This window comes from Peromyscus maniculatus, chromosome 6, assembly GCF_049852395.1.
Source record: "Peromyscus maniculatus bairdii isolate BWxNUB_F1_BW_parent chromosome 6, HU_Pman_BW_mat_3.1, whole genome shotgun sequence".
Taxonomy (NCBI): Eukaryota; Metazoa; Chordata; class Mammalia; order Rodentia; family Cricetidae; genus Peromyscus; species Peromyscus maniculatus.
In genome coordinates this window covers 65060907-65070450 of record NC_134857.1, presented here as the reverse complement: position 1 = coordinate 65070450, position 9544 = coordinate 65060907, and the positions used below count along the sequence as shown (strand labels likewise).

At 47.1% G+C, this 9544-nt stretch overlaps 1 long non-coding RNA gene across 1 annotated transcript; it reads right to left on the bottom strand.

Moving 5' to 3' along the window:
- Positions 1-489: 489 nt before the first annotated feature.
- On the bottom strand, positions 490-5166 carry LOC143273741 (uncharacterized). Its single transcript, XR_013051933.1, has 3 exons — positions 5060-5166; positions 2726-2831; positions 490-1480 (listed from the first exon to the last, which is right to left on the bottom strand). It is a non-coding gene; the product is annotated as an uncharacterized LOC143273741 (long non-coding RNA).
- Between the last annotated feature and the right edge of the window lie 4378 nt (positions 5167-9544).

Below are 9544 nucleotides of genomic sequence, written 5' to 3'. Positions count from 1 at the left end.
CAACTCCGTGTATTCTTTTTTGTTGTTGTTAGATTGCAGAAGTGAAAGTTACTTACTGTAGGACATTGGAAAGTATTAAACATGCACAAAGGAAGAAACAAAAAGCATCAGTAGATCCGCCATCCAGAATGCTTGGCCCATCTTTCAATTCCAACTTGATGTGGACAAGTGAGTGGAAAGGGAAGGAGAGACATGTATAGAGGAGAAGGCTCCGTGTTTGTCTGGTCCTAATGCCTTGTCTGGTCCTAATGCCAGACGTCTGGTCACAGCACTCTCAAACTCTTTAAACACGGTTTCCTCTTGCATTTTCTCCCCCATAACCACTACCAGACTGCCTACCCATTCACTCAGCCAACCACTTGACGTCAGTCTACTAACTCCAATGCTTTCCAAGGTTAGTCATTATCTTTCCGTGTTTTCTTTCTGCTGCTAAAGCAGTGTACCTGAGATTGGGCAATTTATAAAGAAAGGAGATTTATTATGGCTTATCTTGTTAGAGTTTTATTGCTGGGAAGAGACATCATGACCACAACAACTCTTGTAAAAGAAAACATTTCATTGGGACTGGCTTACAGTTTCAGAGGTTTCGTCCATTATCGTCATGGCAGGACATGGCAGCATGCAGACAGACACGGTGCTGGAGAAGGAGCTGAGAGTCCTACATCTTGATCCATAGGCAGCAGAAGGAGACCGTCCCACAAGACGTAGCTTGAGCATATGAGACTTCAAAACCTGCCCCGACAATGACATCTTCCTCCCACAAGGCCACACCTCCTAATAGTGCCACTCCCTGTGGACCAAGCATTCACACACATGAGTCTATGGGAGCCACACCTATTCAAACCACCACATGGCTCCTGATCCTGGAGGCTGGGGAGTTCAAGAACATGGTGCCAGCATACACTTGCTTGTGCTGATGGACTTGTGTTTCTCCCAGTATGGCAGAAGAGCCTAAGGGAAAGTGGGTGTGTGAAGAAGAGACGAATCCTGAGGGGTAGACTTGCTTTGTAATCCCTTGCTCTGAAGTAACCCTGTCCTGGGAAAGCAGGAACTAACAGGAGAAAGCTGTCAATCACTCATGGGGTCTGCAGTCCCATCATCAAGCCCTCCCCTGGGTCACACCTCCCCATCCTGCCACTGTCTCAGTTACTTTAGGTGCTGTTGGAACAAAGTGCCCGGCAGGAGCAACTGATGGAAAGACCATTTATTTTGGCTCACAGTTTGAAGGGACGCAGTCCGCAGTGGCCGGAAGGTGTGTGGCAGTGGCAGTTGGACACAGGCAGTCACTTTGCGTACCCAGGCAGGAAGCAGAACCATGAGTCCTGCTGCTCAGCTGGCTTTCTCTTTGTTGTTCGTTCCTGGATCCCAGCCCGTGGAATGGTGCCACCTACATTTAGGGTGGTTCTTTCCTCAGTCAGCCGAATCCAGCACATCCTTCACAGATACACTCAGAGGTTCGTTTCCATGATGACTCTGTACCCTGTCACATTGACAGTCATGATGAACCATCACAGCCACATTGAGGAATTGTGCTTTAACATGAGTTTTGGTGGAGACAACCCACGGAAGACCTGAAACCTAGATAGTTCAACTAAATCCCTCCTGGGGACTTTTATTAGTCTGAAGCAGAGAAAGTGACTCATTTCTACTTCAGTGGTAAAAGCAGGAAGTCCCCTGGAGCTACCAGCAGCAGTGTGGCAGTGCTGTGGGAAAGTTGTCTCAGAAAATGAAGGGGAGGAGCTGCCCTGTGTGCTCTGGTCTGCTGGTTCCTAGGCCCCCTGTACCAACTTCCGCTGGTCCCTGGAAGCTGTGACTTCCCGCCCTTCCCTAAGGTGGCTACATGAGCAAAGTTTTCTTTTGCTCTGTGCTATTTTAAGTGAGTTTTTTTTTCCTCCATGAAAGCCAGAGTCTTAAATAAACACACACATTACTTCTAGGAGAGATGAAGGAGCAATTATTATAATAAATAAAAATAATTCTTTTATTCACATGGAGTGTTGGGGCTCACGTCACCTGCTCTGGATAGATGCCACTGCCTCCTCCCTCAGATGGCTGTGGAAGGAATCAGAACGGGTGTCGTGGTGCTGTGGGAACATGGGTGGCATCTGAGGGTCTGTTTATCACTGTCCATCTGGATGGAGGTTTCCCAGTTAAACATGATGGATGGAGAACTTAGACAAAGAGAAGGTATTGGTTACCTGACATCGGTCTCATTCTCTGGCCAGGCTGACCCCTGTTCACTGTGCATCTGTGACCAATTAGAGCAGACTCTGGCTGGCTCAGCCCCCCTGGGGGACAGGGGCAAGGCCCCTTACTTACCTTTTCCACTCTGCCTCTGGCTGACTCTTGCTTCTAGCCTGTCTCTGGTTTTTACTTTTCCCCCTTTGGTAATAACAATAACCTTAGTTTTTTTTAAAAAAAGATTTTATTTTTAATTTTTAATTATATGTCTATGTGTGTGTTTAAGTGTGGGTATGCACATGTGGGTGCAGTGCCTGAAGAGGCCAGAAAAGGGCATTAGAGACTCTTGAGCTGGTGTTACAGGTGGTTATGAGCAGCATGATGTAAGGGATAGGAACCAAACTCCAAACCTCTGCAAGAACAGTAAGTTCTCTTAGTTGCTGAGCCATTACTTCAGCCTCCCAGGTCCCTTTAAGAAAGATTTTTATCTAACCTCAGTTTAATTTGTTGAGTTAGAGAACTTTCTAAGAGCATTTATTCTCACCTTTCCATTTTGTTCTCTCTGCTCATGCTCCAGCTCTACTCAGAACATGAACCCTGATGTTGTTAAGGCATTTGGCTGCTTTCCCAGGTACATCCCTCTCAGCTGCCTGAAGGTGGGGGAATGGACAGCGTGAGACAGAGGAAAGACACAAGTCCATTTAGAATGGAACGGGGAAGGGCAGGTGTTCAGCTTTCTATCGCCATAACAACGTGCCTGCTGTAATCACCTAATACAAAGGAAAGGTTCATGTGGCCGACAGTTTGGAGGTTCTAACTCATGACTGATTGGCACCATTGCTTTGGGCCTGTGATGAGACAACGAGTCATGTTAGGGGCACACGGCAGAGTAACACTGCTCACCTCATGGTCAAGAAGTATCAAAATGTGAGGGTGGAGCCAGGGTCCACCATCCCTTTTGAAGGCCACACCGAGTAAGTCTAGACACCACCCACTAGGCCACACCTCTTAGAGGGCCCACCACCTCCCAGGAGCACTTTCCTGGGGACCAAGACTTTCGCTCACGGGCTTTTGGGGACTGTCACAATCCAACTGTGGCAGTTGGTGGAGTACTCACAGGCGGGAAGAGCAATCAGTGGCCACTACGGTAAGTGGGAGCTACTGCTATGCGGGTAAGTGATGCAAGGGTCTCACAGGTTGCTGTCTTGCTCCGTTGGCTCTAACTCTTAGTCTCACCTGTATTTGATGGCCACCAAAGACCATCTTGAGAACAATTTAAAGGACCTCTTGTTGTCGTTGTTGTTCTTTCAAGACAAGGCCTTGCTTGCTATGTAGCCCAGGCTAACCTGGAACGGGCTGTGTAGCACAGGTTTACCTCAAACTTACCATCCTTTTGTGTCATTTTATGGGGATGTGCCGCCACATTCAGCTAGTACCTTAAAAAAAAAATCTCTTTTTGACCAGACAAACAATTCTTGTCTTGTGCTTATACTGTTACCTAAAAAGGATCATCTTTTTTTTTTTTTTTAAATAAAACACATTTCTCCAAAAAAGGGAAGTCCAAAGCTGAGGCACAATGTGTTACTTTAATGATCTTCTGGCTCCATCTTGAATGTTCCCTTTCCTTCTGGGGGGGGGGGGGGAGAGGGCACATTGCTTCTATTGCCTATTGCTTATTAATTACTAATTGCTAATTAGTTTCAATCATCCTCTGCCCCCCTCCCCCATACTGTATTTTTGGTCACCAAAGAGAAAACCATACATACAACAGGGAATTTAAAATAAAGATGGCCCAGGCATGGTGGTGGGTGCAGGCCTGTAACTGCAGCACTCAAGAGGCAGAGGCAGAAAGAGCAGGAATTCAAGGTCAGCTTCAGTTACAAGATGAGTTCTAGGCCAGTGTGGCTAGAAGAGACCCTGTCTTAACAAACACACAAAGCTAATGAATGGATCCAGGTGAGGTGGTACCCACCTGTAATCCCAACACTCGGGAGGCAGAGGCAAAAAGGTCTCTGTAAATTTAAGGCCGGCCTGGTTCTACACAGCAAATCAACCAGGCCAGCCCAGTCTACATGACAAGACTGTCTCAGATATAAAAACAAGGAAGATAGAAAGAAAAGGGAAAGACAGGGCCTGGCAGATGGCTCATCAGGAAAAGGTAGGTGATGCCAGGCCTGACGACCTGAGTTCGATCCCTGGACCTACAAAATAGGAGAGAGCCAACCAACAAATTAACAGTGAGATAAAGAAGGGTTTTGGCCCACAGAGAGCTGACCCGAGCTCCTGGGAGCCCATGGACTCTAGGCTACAGAGCCTGCAGGGGACCCACCTAGGCCCTCTGCATGAGGGTGATAGCTGTGTAGCTTGGTCTGTTTGTGGGGCCCCAGCAGTGGGACCAGGATCTGTCCCTGGCACTTGAGCTGGCTTTTTGGAACCTATTCCCTATGGTGGGATGCTTCACTCTGTCTTGACGCAGCGGGGAAGAGCTTGGTCCTGCCTCAACTTGATATGCCATGCTTTGTTAATGGAGGCCTTACTCTTTCTGAGGAGTGGATGGTGGGGGCGGGGGAGTGTAGAAAGGAGGTGGGGGGAGGGAACAGGAGGAGAGGAGGGAGGGGATGCTGTGATTTGTATAAAATACATTTAAAATTTTAATTAAAAAAATGGTTTCAGGATCCAAATGGAAGATAAGGAAAATGAAAACCAGGAAATGGGAGAAAATGGAGATACGGAGCAACGCAAGACTGGTGCCTGTCACCACAGACAGAGGCTGCCTGGGTCCGCAGGAGCTGACACAGACTCTGTGTGTTCACATGGTTGTTGGGAGCCCCTCTGCCACACCTTTCAAGACACAGAGGCCACTAAGACTTGATCCTACCCTTGAGATGCTCTGTGTAATCCTCAGCACTGGGCCTTCTGTGCCGAGAGGGGAGCACAGCTCTGTGTCTCCTTCACCTGCCAGTCCTTCCGCGCCATGGTTCATGCCCTGTGCCTCGTGCAGTGGGTGAAACTAGTTCTACCACTTGGAGCAGATTGTTATTGGAATGGGAAACTAGGTCCAAGCCAAAGACAACCAGATAGGTGCTGGGCTCCGGGGAGGTCAAATAACCCTGACTGCTCCGCAAAAGTTTAACTCCTAGCTTTCCTACAGGCTACATGAAGACACACCAGTTTTGGTAGGTTACATTCTCCCAGATGCTGGCAATGACCATCTCCCCCTCACCCCCCCCCACCCCCACATACACATACATACTTACTCTTCTCTCAACATGACCTTAATACTCCTCTCATTGACTGGTCCTGGCTTATGTCTTCTCTTCTTTGAACCTGTGTAAGGCTCTGTAGCTACCTCAATATGGTATGGAAGAGACCATGCCACAAGACTAATGTTAAAATGTTACGCATTTCCACATTGTTCTCTTGAGATACTTGCTCTTGGAATCCAGTAGCCACAATCTGAAGACACACAGTAGGGCATGGAAATTCCCATATGGCAGGACCAAGGCCCTGGCTGGGTTTCTACCCCACAGTCAGCCATGTGAGTAAGGCATCCGAGAGTGCAGCCCACAGCCCCAAGTGAGCTGCTCAGCTGATCCCATGTGGAAGAGGAGCCATCCTCACCGAACCCCACATCTGTGAGCAAAAGAACCCACTGTTACTCTGAGTTACCAGGTTTTGAGGTGGCCCGTTAAGCAGTATCAGGTGGCCGAACCCCAAAACCAACTGAGCTTTTCTGTCTTGGGAGGTATGAATGCTAAATATATCCAGAGGCAGGGCACCTGAAGCCGGGATGAAGCCCAGCTTTTCATGCTTTTCACAAGTCCTGTGCACAAGCCAGGCTTGGAAGCTCTAAAAGCCAAACTGTGACTTTGAAAGAGATGCTAGTTTACACTACTTAAATTCTTGCAAATTCTCACACTGAACACCCGTTCCCGAGAGTGTCTTGGCAAGCCTCTCCACTGCACCCAATGTCTTCCTTCCTTCCTTCTTGGAAGAGGGCATTTGTTTTTCTCCCTGATTTCCATACTCCTAATAGTGTCTAGGTCCAAGAAATGGGGTTTGTTAGTTTGTTCTCTCTCTCTCTCTCTCTCTCTCTCTCTCTCTCTCTCTCTCTCTCTCTCTCTCTCTCTGTCTCTCTCTCTCTCTCCCTCAGTGTGTGTGTGCATGTGTGTGTGTGTGTGTGTGTGCATCTGTGTGTGTGTGTGTGGTGTATATGCACATGTGTCCAGGTGTGCAGGCTGGAGGAGGGGATCAGGTGTCCTGTTCTATGGTGTATATGCACATGTGTCTAGGTGTGCATGCTGGAGGAGGGGATTATTATTTTCAGGGGATTATTCCCCTGAAACCATCTTACTGAACCCAGAGCTGGGCCAGAGGCCAGCAAGTCCCAGTAACCCTCCTGTCTGTGCCCCACACGTGCTGGGTTGCAGGTGTACACGGCCATGGGTGCTAGGATCTGAACCCAAGCCCTCACACTTGAGCAGCAAGCGCTCTTACCCACTCCTCTCAGCCCCCAGGAATTAGCTTTTGTGGTTATCACTGTTGTTCTAAGTTGAGGCTGTCTATACAGCATGGTTTATTTACTTTTAGTTGTTGTTGTTGTTGTTGTTGTTATTATTATTATTAATTTAAGATAGGGTTTCTTTGTGTAGCCCTGGCTGTCCCAGAACTTGCTGTACTGACCAGGCTAGCCTCAAACTCAGAGATCTGCCTGCCTCTGCCTCCTGAGTGCTAGCATTAAAGGTGTGTGCCACCACCACCCAGCCTGGGCAACGTGATTTAACACTTCCAGGTCTGGAGTTCTGCCTTCTCTCTCTGGCATCCCACAACCTCTGGTGCTTATTTCAGGCTGTGCCCTGTGTGTGTCAGTGACTAGACTGACAACCATTGTCCTACTGTTAACTGTTGGAAAGAAATCACAATATAGTGTTTAAAACTCCAGTGAGAAGCAGGTGCTGCAAAGCTGAGCTCGTGGGTTCTTTAAGTGGCCTTACAAACACAGTACCATGACTAAAGTGAGGTGATTTATACCGAGTGCTTAACACCTCCCAGTCGGGACTCTTATCTCATCAGACACCTGCTCTGAGAAACAGAACCCTCCACTGTTGGACATAATCCACCGACACAGAGTCCTCTGTGCCTAACCGTTGCCTTGCAGACTGGTTGGCCAGAGAGCCGTGGGAGGAGTTGCTTCAGTGCGTTGGGACACGGGCTCTCTAACAGCTGCTGACCTGCTTGGGAGGCTCACCCTTGGACCAGTTCCTCCTGTCTCCTTGTGACTGGAGCTCCAGGCCATCCTGTCAGCACATGAGCAGCCCAGAGGATGGATGTCTTGCACTGCGGAAGGTGAGATACTTAGAACGATCTAGATTCTTGATAATTAGACTCATCTTTCATGTGGGAGAAACAGTTTGCTTATTTTAAGATTTTATTGATGCATGTGTATCTGGATGTATGCATGTGCACCACATACGTGCAGGTGCCTGCAGAGGTCAGAAGAAGGCATTGGATCCCCTAGAACTGGAATTATATATAGGAAGTTGTGGGTCAACAGGTATAGACACTGGAAACAGAAGCCAGGTCTTCCGCAAGATGGACAAGTGTTCTTCACTACCTAGCATTGCTCCGGCCCTGGGAAACAATTTAATTTGCTTCTGGTAATTATAGACTAAACTTACTAGACCATGACTTTGTCCTGGTCCCTTCTCTTCACTGTGGAGCTGTCTGCTGTTTGTATCCAGCCGTCTGCAGGCTGATCTGTTACACTGCTGACTAGAATCAGTCAATGGAGATAGGCAGGAAACACACTGCAGCGGAACCGAGAGTCTGTTGGGATGGACGGATGCCGTAACTGATTGACCTTTGGGAGGACTCTTCCCGCTCACTGTTTGTTAATGCTCTGACTGGTCTTTGTGCCTGAATCCCATTCAGCATGTCTTCATCTCATCTCCGTGTTAGGAATCTGTCAATCCAGTCTCATTCAGGTATAAGGCCAAGGCGTGGAAAATGAGGTCAGAATGAAAGCCATGAAGAACAGTTCATCATTAAGAAGGAGGAGAAGTTTAATTTCTAGGATTCTTTTCATTTTTATTAAAAAATATTTTAAATTACGTTCCCATAAACAAGGTTCATCCATTCATGCAAAACTGTTCAGAAAGGAAGGATAAAGACAAGAATAATGTTATCTTACAGAGATGTAGAAAACTCAGTTTTGGGGCTAGATGACTTTGGATAAAGCAGATTCCATTATGAAAGAATGCTTGGGACTGGGATTGTTTCATTTACTTAAAGAAGTATGTAGATCAAAGCAGTGCAGTCCTGAGGGTAACCGTTCTTTTACAGCCACAAAATTACATGAATTTTCCTTAGCAAGATGCACGATGAGCTCTTTGCTTTTTGCAAGCAACACATTTTGTAAACACAGTGTTAGCCCGTGTGTTGATACCCATCAGTGGGCATGGAAGCAAGGTCATGACAAGCATCCCTTCTCCTATCTCACTGTTCTTCATTCTTAAGTTAACTTAGAAACTCCTTTCAACCTATCACTGCTGAATGAGCAATTTAGTATACAAATCCATGTGTTTTGATTTACTTTTTTTTTTTTTTTTTTTTTTTGGTTTTCCGAGACAGGGTTTCTCTTGTGTAGCTTTGCGCCTTTCCTGGATCTCACTTGGTAGCCCAGGCTGGCCTCGAACTCACAGAGATCCACCTGCCTCTGCCTCCCGAGTGCTGGGATTAAAGGCGTGCGCCACCACCGCCCGGCGATTTACTTTTATATTTAAATGCCCCTAAAGATGCTGGAGAGATGGCTCCGTGGCTAAGAGTGTTGGATGCCTTTCAAGAGGACCCAGGTTTGACCCTCAGCACCCACACGGTAGCTGACAACTGTCTGTGATTCTGGTTCTAGAGGACCTGACGCCCACTTCTGGTGTCTGTGGGCACCTCGTGGACAGTGCACAGACAAACGTCTTGGCAAAACATCATACACATAAACTAAAAATAAACTAAAATAAAGTTTTAAAAATGAACCTGAGAAGAGAATAATTCCCACACATACACACGTGTATTCCTGGCCCTGATAAAACCGCAAATCATAAAAAGTGTTATTATGTATTGTTCTGACATGCAAGACAAGAGAAGACCTCATTTCAATTCGTCTTAAAACCCGGATGGCTTTGCAAATCAGTTCTAATCAGCAGCAATGGGACAATTCCTCTGCCCTTGCTACTGTTTTCTAGTGTTGGGATGGGTCCTCTGGCCTTGCTCATGCTGGGCACGCGCTTTGCCCCTGAACCATATCTCCCAGTGGACAATCCTTTAAACAAAAGCACTTCTTGCTTACATTTTATGTACATGCATATGT